Here is a 16,670-nt window from a genome sequence, read left to right on the forward strand (position 1 = left end):
CTATGCTCTCTGTCACACACAAAGGGACAGTGAACCGACTTCCCCTGTGGATTGTCCCCGGAGACCCCCCAGCACTGCTGGGGAGAAGCTGGCTGGCAAAACTAAACTGGAAATGGGATGATGTCCATGCCATGTCATTAGAGGAACGGACCTCCTGCTCAACAGTTATAAAGCGATTTGAACATCTCTTTCAGCCAGGTGTGGGCACTTTCAAAGGGGCCAAAGTCAAAATCTACATCACACAGGATGCTAGACCGGTCCATCACAAGGCCAGAGCTATACCCTATGAGATGAGGGAAAAGATTGAACACGAACTAGACAGGCTTCTGCGGGAAGGCATTATATCACCTGTGGAATTTAGCGACTGGGCAAGTCCCATCGTCCCAATCATGAAGCCTGATGGATCCGTACGAATCTGTGGGGACTACAAATCTACCATAAACAGAGTCTTCCTATAGGACCAGTATTTGCTGCCCAGAGCGGAGGACTTATTTGTCACATTGGCTGGAGGTAAACTTTTCTCAAAATTAGACCTCACATCTACGTATATGATGCAAGAATTGACCGAGGAATCCAAGCTACTCACCACCATCAACACACATCGAGGCCTTTTCATGTACAATCGATGCCCATTCGGCATCAGGTCGGCAGCTGCCATATTCCAGCGCAACATGGAGAGTCTGCTCAAGTCCATCCCGGGGATGGTTGTATTTCAAGACGACATACTTATCACGGGCAGGGACACCAACTCCCATCTCTGTAATTTGGAGGAAGTACTAAAGCGGTTAGATCGGGTAGGCCTACGAGTCAAGAAATCCAAGTGCCTGTTTCTCGCACCCGAGGTTGAATTTTTGGGCAGAAGGATTGCCGCTGATGGAATCCGCCCAACAGAGTCTAAAACAGAAGCAATTCACCTGGCACCCAGGCCCTGGAATGTCTCAGAATTGAGCGCCTTTCTCGGGCAACTCAATTACTTTGGGAACTTTATGCAGAACTTAAGCACGCTGCTGGAGCCTCTCCACGTGCTACTCAGGAAGGGGTGCGATTGTTTTTGGGGGGAAGCCCAGGAACGCGCCTTCAATAAGGCACGCAACCTTCTGTGTTCCAACAGTGTTTTGACTTTCTTTGATCCAGGTAAAAAGCTAGTTCTCAAATGCGATGCGTCAGCGTATGGGGTCGGGTGCGTTTTGCAACATGTCAATAGTGCGGGCAAATTACAACCCATAGCTTATGCCTCCAGGTCACTTTCGCGAGCGGAGCGCACGTACGGAATGGTAGAGAAGGAGGCGCTCGCGTGCGTATACGGTGTCAAAAAGATGCACCAATACCTTTTCGGGGCCAAGTTCGTGTTAGAAACCGACCACAAGCCCCTCACGTCCCTCCTATCCAAGAGCAAGGCAATAAACGGCAACGCCTCAGCGCGAATTCAACGGTGGGCATTCATGCTGGCATCCTACGACTATAACATAAGGCACAGACCAGGCACAGACAACTGTGCCGCGCGCTCAGCAGGCTACCCCTGGCGACCATGGAAGGGTCTGACGAACAGGACTGTGAGATAGTCATGGCAATCAATGCCTTTGAGTCCACAGGTTCGCCCATGACGGCTCGCCAAATCAGAGCCTGGACGGCAAGCGATCCCACGTTATCCTCAGTAAAAAGATGTGTCCTAACCGGTGACTGGGCAGAGGCTCGCGATGCCTGCCCCGAGGAATTAAAACTCTTTCACAGGCGCATGCATGAGCTATCACTACAAGCAGACTGCCTGATGTGGGGCAGCCAAGTAGTCATGCCTCTGCGAGGCAGAGAGGCATTTGTCCGGGAGCTCCACCGCGAGCACCTGGGGATCGTTCTCATGAAGGCCAGAGCCAGATCCCACGTCTGGTGGCCTGGTATTGACGCGGACTTGGAGCTCTGCGTCCGAAGGTGCACCATTTGTGCCCAACTCAGCAATGCCCCCAGGGAGGCTCCACTGAGCCCCTGCCCTGGCCTACCTAACCGTGGTCGCGGGTGCACATAGACTATGCGGGCCCATTCATGGGCAAAATGTTCCTCGTAGTTGTAGATACATTTTCAAAGTGGATTGAATGCACCATTTTAAACTCGAGCACAACCTCCACCACTGTGGAGAGCCTCGCAACCATGTTTGCAACGCACGGAATCCCTGACATATTGGTCAGTGACAATGGTCCGTGCTTCACCAACGCAGAATTCCAAGACTTTATAATTGACCACGACATAAATCACGTCAAGACGGCACCGTTCAAGCCGGCCTCCAATGACCAGGCGGAGAGAGCAGTGCAAATCATTAAACAAGGCATGCTTAAAATCCAAGGTCCCACGTTGCAGGGTTTCCTGTCGCGACTGCTGCTGGCATACAGATCTCGTCCGCATTCACTGACTGGAATCCCCCCCGCGCAACTGTTGATGAAAAGGACTTTAAAAACAAGACTCTCATTAATCCTCCCAGACATGCACGAAATCATTGAGGCAAAGCGCCGTAAGCTGACTGAGTACCATGACAGAAATTCGAGGGGGAGATGGAATGAGAAAGGGGACAAAGTGTTTGTACTAAACAATGGCAGGGGTCCCAAATGGCTTGCAGGGACAGTAACGGGCAAGGAAGTAAACAGGCTACTGGTCGTACAAATGGACAATGGCAAAAGTTGCCGGAGGCATGTAGACCAAGTCAAAAGCAGATTTACCAACAACACTGCGGAACCAGAGGCAGACTACAATGTGGAACTCGCACCACACCTGGTGGACAGACAGAGGGAACAACCTGAGGAAAGGGCAATCCCAACAGACAGCCCAGGCAAGTCAACAACAATCGCACCAATCGAAACAGACAGCCCAGGTGAGATACCAGCAACCACACCCAAAGAAAAACAGACACCAAGGCAAACAACTGAACCACAACTCAGACGCTCCACGCGAGAGCGTAGACCACCTGAGAGACTGAACCTATAAAGACAATAAGACCTTGGGGGAGGGTGATGACATGTATCTTACATTATTATATATAACTGTATCCGAACATGCTATTGATGTGTAATAAGATATGACCTGTAACCACCAGCATACCTTACCACCAAGGGGTGCACTTGCAAGAGACAGGTATATAAGGACAGGTCTCAGGCAAGTGCAGCATTCCAGAGCTGTGAAATAAAGGTGCAGATCCAGAGTGACCTTGCCTTCACTACATGCCTCATGTGAATCTGTACTGAGGGGACAGGACTTTACATCCCCATTGTAGACGCTCACAGGAGTATCTGTCAGTGATGCCATGCTCCTTCCTTTGCCCTGCACACAAAACCACTGGCAGTAGAGATCTTTTTAACAATGTCATGAAGCAAATCTTCTTTTTAATACTCTTCCAACCTTTAAATCCTGTGGCCAGATCAAACCTTTGAACCATCTGCCGAGCTGTCTAGTCAAAACCATAATAAAAATAACAAGAACTTGCATTTAATGTAGAGAAATGTCCCAAGGCACTTCACAGGAGCATAATCAGACAAACATTGACTCCGAGCCACATAATGAGACATTTGAACAAGTGACCAAAAGCTAAACCAAAGAGATAGGTTTTAAGGAGCATCTTAAAGGAGGAAAGAGAGGCACCAGTGAAAGGTACTCCCTGAGCAATACTGGTAGTGATTCACCAGCAGCTTCCTGTAACAGCGTTCCCACAAGCAGTGATGAAAGTAACGCAATTCCAGTAAATGCGGGATCACCACTGTTTTGAATGGAGGCAAAGCTTTCATGATCCATTTTTTAGAATTTTGGTGATGGTTCGAGCGAACCGGCACAAATGGCCCAGATAATCTTGCCATGGTGTAAGTAATAGCATATGTCACTCACGCCATAATTTCCTGGAATTTCTGTGCCAGAATAATGGCATACACATAGATACGCCATTACTATGGCACAAGTTTTCTAGAAATTCCAAGCCACGAGTTGAGGGAGAACTCTGTCTCGGCAAAAGGACTCTTGTATTGCAGCAGCTCCTTCGTCCTGCACTGTCAATCTAGCAAATGTGGTGAAGTCCTAGACTGGAGCTTGAATCCACAAGCGTCAAACCCAGAGGTCAGAGTCCTACTAACTGAGCCAAACAGACATACATAGACTGGATCTTTAATGACGTGGATTCTCCATGCTGAGAGGTGACAGGGCCCTTTATAGCCACGTCACACAACAACAACAACTTGTATTTATATAGCGCCATTAACATAGAAAAACGCCCCAAGGCGCTTCACAGGAGTGTTATAAGACAAAAAAAAATAACTTGACACCGAGCCACGTAAGAAGAAATTTCAGCAGATGACCAAAAGTTTGATCAAAGAGGTAGGTTTTAAGGAGCGTCCTAAAGGAGGAAAGAGAGGCAGAGAGGCGGAGCGGTTTAGGGAGGGAGTTCCAGAGCTTAGGGCCCAGGCAGCTGAAGGCAGTCATAATATGAGAATTGATTGGGGTACCCTTAGGTGGAATTGTAGTTACTATGCCTTGATTAAAGGGGCCTGATAGCATGTACACAGCTGAAAAATGGCTGGTCATTTAAAACTTTCATATCCTCTATATCAATTAGTAAAATAAAAAAAACTGCCTAAAATATGTTTTAGTATGATTTGCAGCCCAATAGCATGACTCATCTGAAGTAAAGTTAAAACTATATTAACAAAGGTCAGACTGGGAGTGACCACCTGTCACCGCCTCCCAGGACATCTTCACCTGCAAAACATTCAAAAATCAAAAAGCAGCCCTAACTGAAAATGGTAAGGAATACCTACACCGATGGTTAACTATGTGAAAACAGGCATGTAATCAGAGAGCACAACTCACTGAATCCAACTCTGGATTCCCGATTAGTGTCCGCAACTCACTGACAATATGCTGATGGGGCCTGAGGCTCAATTTCGGGTGAGCTTTGTATTGTGTTTCTAACACAGATGAGGCTGCACACAGGGAGGTTAAAGTAACAGTGACCTCAGTCTTTAATAAGACACTCCAGAGTGAGGAACAGGCCTTAGGGGCCGCCTTATATACAGTGCTCCCAAGGGATGCTGGGATCTCTTGGGACTTCAGGGGATGAGCTCCCTGGTGGCGGAACATGGGAGTGCATGCTTTACAGATACACAACATCACTCCTTGCCCAAAGTCAAAGTGAAAACTATTTACAAGGTGAGGTGGTCGGGAGCCTTTCTTTCCCTGGTGGACCGCCTCGGTACAAATGTCTGTTCTGGTGTGTTGGCTGTGCCCTCGCTGGGCTGTCGTTGGCCCTGCAGGGCTGCTGGGTGAGCCCGGCTTTGCTGGGCTGTTGGGCGTGACGGGTTCGATTTCCGGCGTGGTGTTATTGATCCTTTGGGTGTGTGTTGTGGGCTCGAAAAAGGTGGTGTCTGCTGTGGGTTGTTCAAGGCAGTCTGTGAACCGCAGCCTTGTTTGGTCCAGGTGCTTTCTGCAAATTTGTCCATTGTCTAGTTTGACGACAAACACCCTATTCCCTTATTTAGCTATCACCGTGCCCGCGATCCACTTGGGATCATGTCCATAGTTTACCACACACACAGGTTCATTCAGATCAACTTCACGTGCCACAGTGGCGCGACCATCGTTTACATTTTGTTGTTGCCGCCTGCTCTCTACCTGATCATGCAGGTTGGGGTGAACTAGCGAGAGTCTGGTTTTAAGTGCCCTTTTCATGAGTATCTCAGCCGGGGGCAACCCTGTGAGCGAGTGGGGTCTCGTGCGGTAGCTGAGCAGTACTCGGGACAGGCGGGTTTGGAGTGAGCCTTCTGTGACTCGTTTAAGGCTCTGTTTGATGGTTTGTACTGCCCGCTCTGCCTGCCCATTGGAGGCTGGTTTAAACGGGGCCGAGGTGACATGTTTGATCCCATTGCGGGTCATGAATTCTTTAAATTCAGCACTGGTGAAACATGACCCGTTGTCACTGACCAGTATGTCAGGCAGGCCATAGGTGGCAAACATGGTCCTCAGGCTTTCAAAGGTGGCGGTGGTGATGCTTCCTGACATTCTTTCACATTCAATCCATTTTGAAAAAGCATCCACCACCACCAGGAACATTTTATTGAGAAATGGGCCCGCATAACCGACATGGATCCTCGACCATGGTCTGGAGGGCCAGGACCACAAACTTAGTGGTGCCGCTCTGGGCGCGTTGCTCAACTGAGCACACACGCTGCATTGCCGTACACAGGACTCTAAGTCAGAGTCGATACCAGGTCACCATACGTGGGATCTGGCTATCATTTTCATCATTACTAACCCCAGGTGTGTGCTGCGGAGATCCGAGATGAACGTCTCCCTGCTCCGGCAAGCCATGGGTTGCAAAGATCGCACATAGGCTTTCCACGGTGGTGGATGACGTGCATGAATTCAGAATGAATGCACTCGATCCATTTCGAGAATGCATCTACCACAATAAGGAACATCTTACCCATGAACGGGCCTGCGTAGTCAACATGAATTAGTGACCATGGCCTGGTGGGCCAGGGCCACAGGCTGAGCGGAGCCTCCCAGGGGGCATTACCCAGCTGGGCACACGTTGTGCACCTGCGAACATAGTGTTCTAGGTCTGAATCAATTCCAGGCCACCAAACGTGTGACCGGGCAATGGCCTTTATCAGCACAATGCGTGGGTGCTCACTGTGGAGTTCCCTGATGAATGCCTCCCTGCTCTTCTGGGGCATAACTACCCGGCTGCCCCATAGAAGGCAGTCGGCTTGGATGGCGAGCTCATCCATCCATCTGTGGAACGGTCTGACCTCCTCAGGGCATGCTCCGTGTGCAGGCGCCCAATCCCCAGTCAGGACACATTTATTAATCAGGGATAGGAGGGGATCTCTATTTGATCTAGCGGGCTGTGATGGGGGAGCCTGCGCTGTCAAAGGCATCGACAGCCATGACCATCTCAGCGCTTTGCTCCGCTGCCCCCTCAGTGGTGGCCAGTGGAAGCCTGCTGAGCGCGTCAGTGCAATTTTCAGTTTCGGGCCGGTGCCGGATGGAGTAGTCATAAGCAGCTAGCGTGAGAGCCCATTGTTGTATGCGAGCTGATGCATTGGCATTGATAGCCTTGCTGTCTGACAACAGGGATGTTAATGGCTTGTGGTCCGTCTCTAATTCAAACTTCCTACCAAAGAGGTACTGATGCATTTTTTTTACACCATAGACACATGCAAGCGCTTCCTTCTCGACCATCCCATATCCCCGTTCTGCTTGAGAGAGCAACCTGGAGGCATAAGCCACAGGTTGTAGTTGACCCTCAGTATTGCCCTGCTGCAACACGCACCCAACCCCATAGGACGATGCATCACATGTCAGAACCAATTTTTTTACAGGAGTCGTACAGGGTCAACAACTTGTTTGAACAAAGTAGGTTTCGCGCCCGATCAAAAGCCCATTCCTGACAGTCCCCGCAAAACCAATCTCAACCATTACGCAGGAGCACGTGTAGCGGTTCCAACAACGTGCTCAAGTTCGGCAGAAAGTTTCCGAAATAGTTCAACAGTCCCAGGAATGAACGCAACTCCAATGTGTTGCAGGGCCTGGGTGCTCGTCGAATCGCCTCTGTTTTGATTCGGTGGGCCGAATTCCATCTGCAGCAACCCTCCTGCCCAGAAACTCAACCTCAGGAGCTAAGAACACACATTTAGATTTCTTGAGTCGCAGACCTACTCGGTCCAGTCGGCGTAGCATGTCCTCCAGGTTGTGGAGGTGTTCCTCGGTGTCTCGACCCATGATGAAGATGTCGTCCTGGAATACGATCGTACCAGGAATGGATTTAAGCAAGCTTTCCATGTTTCGTTGAAAAATCGCGGTCATTGATCGAATGCCAAACGGGCACCTGTTATAAATGAACAGTCCCTTGTGCGTGATGATGGTGGTCAGTAGTTTAGATTCGTCGGCCAGTTCCTGGGTCATATAGGCTGAAGTGAGGTCCAACTTGATGAACAGCTTGCCGCCTGCCAGCGTGGCGAAGAGGTCCTCCACTTACGGGAGTGGGTATTAATCTTGTAGGGACGCCCGATTGATTGGGGCCTTGTAGTCGCCACAGATCCTGACAGAGCCATTCGCTTTTAGGATGGGAACGATGGGGCTCGCCCAGTCGCTGAATTCAACAGCGAGATGATGCCCTCTCTCAACAGCCGGTCCAATTTGCTCTCAATCTTTTCCCGCATCACATACGGCACCGCTCTGGCTTTGTGGTGCACTAGCCTGGCGTCCGGGGTGATGTGTATCTCTACTTTAGTGCCTTTGAAAGTCCCGACGCCAGGTTGGAATAGTGAATCGAATTGTTGTAGGAATTGTGAGCACGAACTTTGCTCCACAGGTGACATTGCGTGAACATCCCCCCATTTCCAGTTCATCTCGGCTAACCAGCTCCTCCCCAACAGTGCGGGACCATTGCCCGGGACAATCCAGAGCGGCAGCCGATTCACTAACCCATTGTGTGTGACAGCCAACATTGCACTGCCTAGCACCGGAATGATTTCTTTAGTGTAAGTCTGTAATTGTATCTCAATACGTGCTAATTTGGATCTACTGGCTTTAAGTGGCCATAGCTTCTCAAATTGCTGAACGCCCATGAGTGATTGACTGGCCCCAGTGTCCAGCTCCATGCATACAGGGATACCATTTAATAAAACCCTCATCTTTTTGGTGGTGTTTTGGTGTATGAACTGAATATTCGCCACATGGACCCGCTGAACCTTGGCATCCATCGATTTGCCCCAAAAGCCATCCTGCCTCAAAGAACCCTCTTCTGGTCCATCCGCCTCATATATTAGTCTGGTTGCAGACTTCCTGCACATTCGAGCTAAGTGGCCACTGAGATTGCAGTTCCTGCAGACAAACTGTTGAAATCTGCAAGATCTAGCTGAGTGTTTTCCCCCACACCTCCAGCATGAGTTAAAGTTTCCATTGTTGGGAACAAAAGGACTATGGCCAGACATTCCACGCTGACTGTCCCTTTGACTGCTCTTAAGTACCCTATTAGTGGGTGTCAATGGACCCATCCCGGGCCGCATTATCCACTGTGATGGCGTGAATGTCCGTTCAGCCTGCCTTTGTCTCTGTTGAAGTCCTACTCTGGGGTCTATTGCTGCCTGGGGAGTGTCGGACTGCCCCTGCCTACCTGCGGGGCTTTGAGTCGCATTCATGATGTTGACTCCCTGATCCATCGCCACATTAGAGGCAGAATTGCGCGCGTGTACTATTTTCGTCTCTTCCTCCCCCGCCATGAAAGTTTGAGCTATCAATGCCGCCGCTTCCAAGGTCAAATCCTTGGTCTCAATTAATTGGCAGAAAATTCCAGCATGATCGATGCCCTCGATAAAGAAGTCCCTTAGCATCTCCCCCCTGCAGGCATCTGTGAACTTACAGAGGCTGGCCAAACACCGGAGGTCCGCTACGAAGTCTGGTAGGCTCTGTCCTTCACAACGTCGGTGGGTGTAGAATCTGTGTCGGGCCATGTGTATGCTACTGGCCGGTTTGAGGTGCTTCCCGATCAATTTGCTAAGTTCTTCAAAGATTTTGTCCGCCGGCTTTTTGGGTGCTAGTAAGTCCTTCATGAGCGTGTAAGTCTTTGGTCCGCAGCTGGTCAAAAGATGAGCCCTTCGCTTGTCGGCCGCTGCATCCCCCAGCCATTCTTTCGTAACGAAGCTTTGCTGAAGCCTCTCGACAAACTTGTCCCAGTCTTCCCCAACACAGTACCGTTCTTTTGTGCTACCGGTGGCCATTTTTGTGGGTCGTGAATTCCCGTTTCTCGTCGCCAATGTAAAGTCCTTACTCTACAGTATGAAACCACACGAGGCACATTCTGGGGACAAGGTCACTCTATGACCTTAACTCTTTATTCACAGGACTCCAAAGACGACGACCCTGCGTGGGACCTCCCTTTTTATACCTGTGTGATCAGGTAAGGAGTGTCTCCCACAAGTTCACCCCTTGTGGTCAAGGTGTGCATCTAGGTTGCGTGTATACAGTAATACAGTGGTGTTACATTGTGGTTACATACATGACAACGCCAACAAGGTGTGAATTGCCTTGCATTCATCCTTTGTTGGCGACTCTGAGTCATCTGGGTCACCTGAGGCCTGCTGGCAGTTGCAGACTTGTGGTTTCTGCCCTGTACATTTCTGCTCGCAAACACAGTTGCAGTTATTTTATGAACACTGCTAGCACTTGTGTACTGAGGGATTTATTTGGTGTTATCACTGGTGGACATAAACGCCTGTGCTATCGCAATGGCCTTACTGAGGGTCGGTGATTCTACAGTCAAAAGTTTTCGTAGGATGGTCTCGTGGTCCATGCCCAGTACAAAAAAGTCTCTGAGCATTTGCTCAAGGTAGCCAGCAAACTCACATTGTCCTGCAAGTCGTCTTAGCTTGGCGACATAGCTCGCCACTTCCTGACCTTCAGATCGCTGGCACGTGTAGAACTGATACCTCGCCATCAGCACGCTCTCCCTCGTGTTAAGATGCTCCCGAACCAGTGTACACAGCTCCTCATATGACTTATCTGTGGGTTTCACCGGAGCCAGAAGATTCTTCATGAGGCTGTAGGTCGGTGCCCCGCAGACTGTGAGGAGGACCACTCTCCTTTTTGCAGCGCTTCCTTCTCCGTCCAGCTCGTTGGTTACAAAGTACTGGTCTAGCCGTTCAACATAGGCTTCCCAGTCCTCACCCTCCGAGAGCTTCTCCAGGATGCCCACAGTTTGCTGCATCTTTGCGTTGGATTCGTGTACTCATCGCCAGTTGTTGTGTTCCTAACACAGATGAGACTGCACACAGGGAGGTTAAAGTAACAGTGACCTTAGTCTTTAATAAAACACTCCAGAGTGAGGAACAGGCCTTAGGGGCCAGCTTATATACAGTGCTCCCAAGGGATGCTGGGATCGCTTGGGACTTCAGGGGATGAGCTCCCTGGTGGCAGAACATGGGAGTGCATGCTTTACAGATACACAACTCTTTGTGTCTCTGGCTGCTGCGTTCCCAACATGCTGCCTATTTCAGATCTCCCGTGTGGTGGCTGATATGCAACGGCCAGCACACGTTAAAAAAATCCACACACAGGCATCTTCCATCCTTCAAGATGTAGTTCGTGATCTGGAATATTAGGTCCTTCATTGAAACACCTGTGAATTCATCCCTTTTTGGCGTGGAAGCAAGTCATCCTCGTTTCGAGGGACCGCCTATGATGATGATGATTTCAGGTCTGAAAACAGACACATTAATTTTTGCCAGTTTTTGGTTTGTGTGGTTGTGGATGAAACATCCAGCTGTCACAGAGATTGTCATCCCAGCTCCCAGCCTATGTCGGAGTAGCATGCAAGTAGGTTCAGGTACCAGTTTGATTCGGTGCCGCAGCATTCAAAAGTTAAGTGCAGCATTAGAAGCATGTTTGTACGTGTCTGCTTCAAAGTTCAAACTGCAGCTTTATAGAAATGGAAGAGCAGGTTTGAAATTTAGAAAGTTTGTGTTGGTGCTTCTCGTGCTCCTTGGCTGATGTTGCAGTTTGTTGGGAGCACAATGTTTGTGGCATGTGTGCTATGGTCATCGACCTAATTAGAGTTGGCAAACTGTGAACATGGCATTCTTCCTGAGGTCAGAGAACCTTTTCCTCATCACGGTCTATAGACATGGGAGACACTGTTGAATTAATAGGTCACTTCATGCTGTGTTTGCTTGACATTGTGGCTTAGGAGTGGATTCCACTCAGTTGCAAATATTGCTACCGTCCTCTACTGCTCTTTTGCAGAAGCCTATTTGAGCTGTTTCTATTGTGTTCCTAACACAGATGAGGCTGCACACAGGGAGGTTAAAGTAACAGTGACCTCAGTCTTTATTAAGACACTCCAGAGTGAGGAACAGGCCTTAGGGGCCGGCTTATATACAGTGCTCCCAAGGGATGCTGGAATCCCTTGGGACTTCAAGGGATGCACTCCCTGGTGGCGGAACATGGGAGTACATGCTTTACAGATACACAACAGTTTCATCAAAGGGGGACAATTGCAATCAGCATTCAATTTTCTGTTGCTAACCTAGTCGATTTCCTGGCAACAGCTGCCCTTTATAAGGGACATGTTTATTTGTTACACATTAAAGCTCTGATTAGGTCCCTTGATGACAAGTCCCAATTTCTGATTGGTCCCCTTGGAGGATAAGACACACCCAGCAGTTTCTCTTTTCAAAGTGTAATTCGAGCCATTCTGACTGCCAACCCGACAGACCAAAGCTCATTTGGACAGACAGGACTTACTCTTGTGGATTAAGATCAATAGCAGAGCAGGCTCGAAGAGCTGAGTGGCCGACTCCTATTCCTACCTTTGGTGTTCATAAAATGAGGCCCATCCATTTGGTGACCTAGCCTGGCAGAGATCACCAAACGTAGTACAAACTAGAGATACAAAATGTGACTTCCCTGCTCTGCGTGGTTCAAGCCAACATTGGCTGGTGCATTCACCAGGGGAGCAGACAGCAGAATTCATGAGCTCATGTTGCTGGGTGGGTTTACTACATAAACGCAGTGCACCTCCCACCCTGCTGGGGAAGGGGGAGAATGGCAGTGTCTGCTGCACAACAAAGACACCCATTATAAAAATTTCACATTCAATCAAAAAAAGATAGTATGTGAAACTCTGTAAAAAACAGAACTTTCTGTCAAAGGAGCATCTTGAGCTCAGTAAATCTCCAACTGATCAGACCAATTCCGGCAGATGTAAAAGGAAATATTGCTGGCTCATTTGAAATGGGAGTAATATATTGCACTAAGTGTGCAAGATCCAGATTCCCGTATCCCGTAGGGCTTTGCATGAATCTGTTCAATAGAGGAAGTAGCTCCAAAAGGAAGTAATAAAAGTAACTGTTTACTTAGACCGAAGGGGAGTTCAAGACAGCTAAGATGGAGCTGAGTAACAATGGGACGGATCAGTCATTCACTGCATAAAATGCAGTGGCCAGCATCATACTGAGCTTGGCTTGCCTCCTCGGAGTCCCGGGGAACGCACTAGTCATCTGGATTATACTTTTCACCATGCAGAGGCAGAGATCTCCCACTTTTGTGCTGATCCTGAACTTGGCAATAGCCGATGTGCTTATTCTGATCACCTTGCCTCTGTGGATCTACTCTTTTGTGCACGGCTGGGCCTTAGGAGAAGGGTTTTGCAAAGTCCTGAGCTACCTCATCTACTGCAACATGTATGTAAGCGTCTTCCTCATCAGGGTGATGAGCGCCGAGCGCTTCATGGCTGTCGTCTACAGAATTTTACTCTCTTACTAGTTATTGATTTTTGCTGCGTCTTTGATTGGCTGAATGATGGGGTGCTTCTGCTGACTGTATAAGATCCCAGAGGGACCCTGGTTCCGAATGGTTCAAAGTTGACCCATGTTGGTGACAATGATTTAACTTTATTCAGCACAAGCAAGACTTAATACATTACAGTATTGGAGCAGTAGTTTACAGAATATAATGGAGATATTTTACCCCGTTATGCTCTGTGAGTAGGCTGGACTGTGTCTCTTGTCTCTGGTCTCTGGTCTGTCTCTCGGGTGACCCCTGAAATCTTCTACCCTTAGTGGCAGTTGAGACCCCTTTCTTATACCCTTACTTTCATTCAAAACCTATGGAGTCTTTCTGAACCAATCATTGGCTTGCACCCAATTCACCAAAGTCCAAACATAAAGATGCACCTTGGCTTACTTAGGTCCTGGTCTAACGACCACCTTACATCATCTGTTTTTGACCATCAATACTCACATCTGACATAGTTACAGCAACACAAAAGAACATGTCTACATCCTTTAGAGATACTGAGCCCTTGATGCCTCTGTGAAAGGCCTATGTTTTAGCTCACTGCCAGACATGACATTCCAACATGCTTGCAACTACAACTGACCTTGGTTCCCATAACTAGTTCCACTCTGTGCCTCATCCTTACTGTTGGCTAATATCCAACTTTCGTTCATTCAGCCAACGGCTTCCCTATTCGACTGTAGCAGTCCCCTTTCTCACCCTGGCTTTCTGGGTTACAACTTACTCACAGGCTTTAATTATAAGTAAAAGGGTTACATGTCTAATATAATTCATGTTACCATTGTATACAGTTGATGATTCCAGACTTCTACATTTAATTCTTACACATGATTATAAATCCATTATTGATGATTATCTCACTCAAGATAGAAAACAAGCATTCTAAAAAAAGCAACTAATCCATGATAATATTACAATGGGTGCAGCTCTTTCAGCTGTCCTCTGCCACCTGTCCCACTGAGAAGGGTTCCATCCATTATCTTGTAAGAAAATGTGAAAAGTTGCACAGAGAACAGTCACATGTCACATACAGTCAGGACTGGATTGAGATCCAATACAAAACCATGCGACAAGACAGTGTATGGGTATATCACTTTCACAGAGACTTGTACTTGCAGCATTATGAATCATGTTCCTTTTCTACACGATAAAAAATAACAAAAAAATGCATGCTGTGGCTAGTCTTAATGCTGACTTTTAGGAAGCAGAATTAAAGAAAGGAACACCATGACTGTTCTTCCCTTGAAAATGTTTCCTGAATTAACTTTAAAAAGTTCCTGATTCGCTTTTATTTGCTTATTGCAGTGCAGAACTAACACTGCAATCTCCATAGAACTAAGCTACTTACATGCTGTTAGATTAAAGCCATATAACCATATACCTGCATATAACCAGGCTTTATTACATTAGACCACCTGCTGTCTTATATTAAAGTCTACGTGTACTTTTAGTGGATTCTAATGCTTCATTATTGAAATCATCGATAGAGCATTCATTGTGTTTGTAAATGTACTGGATTCTTTTTATACATGATGTATGTTTTGGCAGAAAGAAAAATAATCTTATGTGTTATTTAATTTAATTTAATATTAACGAGAAAAACAAAGCATTCAAGGAATACTGATTTTTTTGTCACAATGGGGAAGTTTTCCTCAGAATGAAACTGCTGTCAGCAATGGTTTATTAATACCCCAGTGCAGCATCTAATGACATGAAAGGAGGGTCATTCAGGCACTTTTTCTGCATGTCTGAGTTGTGGCTAGGTGAGGAACACTCTCATCTCTTGAGTCAGAAGTTTGTGGGTTCAAGCAAGTAATACAAATGTACATTTCACTGTAATTTATATGATAGGTTTATCTCTTTATAAATACTTTTTCTTGAAGATGATGTCCTTTTAATAGTTCTTAACTGGATTATGCAAACATTTTGCATATAATGAGATCCCCTGTAGTAAGTGGGAATAGTTGTCTACGTATAGTTATATTGGTCTCAAGCAAGATTTGAACTAATCAAAGCTGATCTTTAATACATTCCACTGTATTCGTGTGCTTTTAAAATAACAAATATTGCCACAAATTAAAGCATTTACATATCATTACTGCAGTTACAATGTGTTTCATTATATGTATTAATGTATATATGTGTATTGTTGCACTGCATGAAGGACAGACTAGAGCTAAAATATGTGTCTGAAGGTTGAGTATCAATATTCCAGTCTATCCTTAATTGTTAAAGCAAATCAAGTCGATGGTTACTATTCAATCAATAAATACTTTTCACGCACACTTCGTTTTTCTTTTTCAACCCTTTTCTGCAAACATATTTTTCTTGTTACATTTCTCCTCCCTGTCACTGCTTGTATGTGAGTCTAGTATGAAATCACAGTGTGTTCAGTGCTTCATCATGGGGATGATTTTCAATTGCTAGCTGCCCACATCCCACCTGAAAACGTATGGCAGGTAGTTGACCTACCTTGGCCTTCCCATAGACACCCAAGGCCCACCTGATGTAGTTTTCAAGCGGATTTATAAATGGGCGAGTAGCATGGTCACCTGTTTCAGGCGGGAGGCTGCTTACATATGCAAATCAGGGTCCTACAGCGGTTGTAGGACTCCAATTGCTATTTACAGACACAAATCCACCACACATGCCCCACATATTTGTACCAGGTAGTGAGTGACTGAACCAGTGGTCCTTGAAGGGACTGCTGGTGGCCGCTCCACAAAAGACCCAGAGGGTTTTTTATGGCGGGGAGTGGGGGAGTGGGGGGTGGGGGGGAAGTGCTCCTGTTTGCATAAAAATATTGTGGACTGCTGCCGGCCTGTACTTGACCCCACGACCTTGCCCCGAGATCAGCATTGGAACTAGCTGATTTCCCACCCTCCCACAACCGGCAAACTCCAGTGTAGAACCCATTTGGTGCCCGTAGATTGCAGGACGATTTGGGCTTCCCAATGCGAGCTTCTGTTGCAAGGCACAGCTGCTCTATCAACTTTGCGCCAGTTTCAGGTGGAAGCTGAAAATCCACTCCCCCCACCCCCTCCCCCATGGTGTCCTTCAGTGAGAATAAGTGCTCAGTATCGAGACAAACGTGTGATTGAATTGCTATAAACAAAATGACATGAGCATTGATTCTGAAGAAATGATATCAAGGAGAATCCAAAGTCAGCATTAGAATTAGCTGTGAATTGTGTTTTCAACACTTCTATTTTGTTATAAACTAGTCTTAATCACCATGACACATTTGGTGATATGTATTGGGAAATTGCAAGTTTCCCAAGTTGTGAAATATCCTAGATATGTTGACAGAATGCTTTACAGTTCTGCTTTAAAAATATTTCTGCTGT

The sequence above is a fragment of the Pristiophorus japonicus genome, chromosome 13, assembly GCF_044704955.1.
Source record: "Pristiophorus japonicus isolate sPriJap1 chromosome 13, sPriJap1.hap1, whole genome shotgun sequence".
NCBI classification, from domain to species: domain Eukaryota; kingdom Metazoa; phylum Chordata; class Chondrichthyes; family Pristiophoridae; genus Pristiophorus; species Pristiophorus japonicus.